The sequence below is a fragment of the Portunus trituberculatus genome, chromosome 50, assembly GCF_017591435.1.
Source record: "Portunus trituberculatus isolate SZX2019 chromosome 50, ASM1759143v1, whole genome shotgun sequence".
NCBI classification, from domain to species: Eukaryota; Metazoa; Arthropoda; class Malacostraca; order Decapoda; family Portunidae; genus Portunus; species Portunus trituberculatus.
This window is the reverse complement of record NC_059304.1, coordinates 30751320-30752795: the sequence shown is the minus strand read 5'-3', so window position 1 is coordinate 30752795 and position 1476 is coordinate 30751320.

Below are 1476 nucleotides of genomic sequence, written 5' to 3'. Positions count from 1 at the left end.
CAGTTTAGTTTTTTTTTTTTTCCATTGTCTTAAGATTATGTTTGTTCTCCTTACAATCTTGAGGGGGAGATGTAGGAGTTTTAGTTTCTTGAGAGAGCTGGCAACTGCGAGCCAGGCTCAAGGACGCATTCAGTGGAGGCGGCAGTAAGACGCCGGCCAGCTTACTGTATACTTGCTGTCATTATACCCACGTCCAGCCGCTCTGTGTTTCTCTTCAATCCCACAAACACCAATTACAAAGACCACTACTACTAACAATAATAATAATAATAATAAGGATAATAATAATACTGCTGTTACTACTACTACTACTACTACTACTCCTACCAATATTGATGTTAACACTAATACCATTACTGCTACTACTACTACTTCTATTACTACTACTACAATTACTATTAATACTACTACAACCACTAATACTACTATTACTACTGCTACTACTACTTCTGCTATTACTACTACTACCACTACTTCTACGACTACTACTACTACTTCTGCTATTACTACTAATAAAACTACTACTTTTACTACTACTACTACTACTACTACTACGACTGCTAATACAACAACAAGTACTACTACTACTATTACAACTACTACTATTATTATTACCACCACCACTATATACTAATACTATGACTGCTATTACGGTCAACATTACTATTGCTGCTGCCACCACCACCACCACCACCACCACCACCACTACCACCACCATTGGCACCATAATCAACACCAATACCAATAACACTGCCACCACTATATATCACACCACTTAAATATTACCACCACCACCACCACCATACCAAACATAACGCTGGTGTTACCACTGTCCGTCATCCATCATACCACTACCACTAACAACCAAACTATTACTACTATTATTATATTACCACCACCACCACCACCACCACCAACCACTACCACTATTACCACTACTTTAACCACCACCATTATGACTACAAAATTACTACTACCACCACCACCACCATCCATTTTATCTTCCTCCCACCGGTCAGGATGCAGCAGCAGCAGCAGCAGCAGCAGCAGCAGCAGCAGCAGCAGCAGTAGCAGCAGTAGCAGCAGCAGCAGCAGCAGCAGCAGCAACAAAGCAGTATATATATAATTATTAGCAGCAGCAGCAGCAGCAGCAGCAGCAACGGCAGAGCAACAGCAGCAGTGTGTGGACAGTGACAGGTAGTAAACAGCAGCAGCAGTAGCAGCAGCAGCAGCAGCAGCAGTAGCAGCAGCAGCAGTTCTTCCATTAGTGTGCCACCAAACTACCACCACCACCACCACCCACCAGCATTACTGCAACCATTACTACTACGACTGTAACCAACCACTACTGCCACAACCACCACCACCACTATGAATGTACCACCATGAATACCACCACCACCACTGTCACCATTATGCTATATGTACTACACTGCACTACTATCACCACCACCACTACTAAGCCGCCGGTACCAT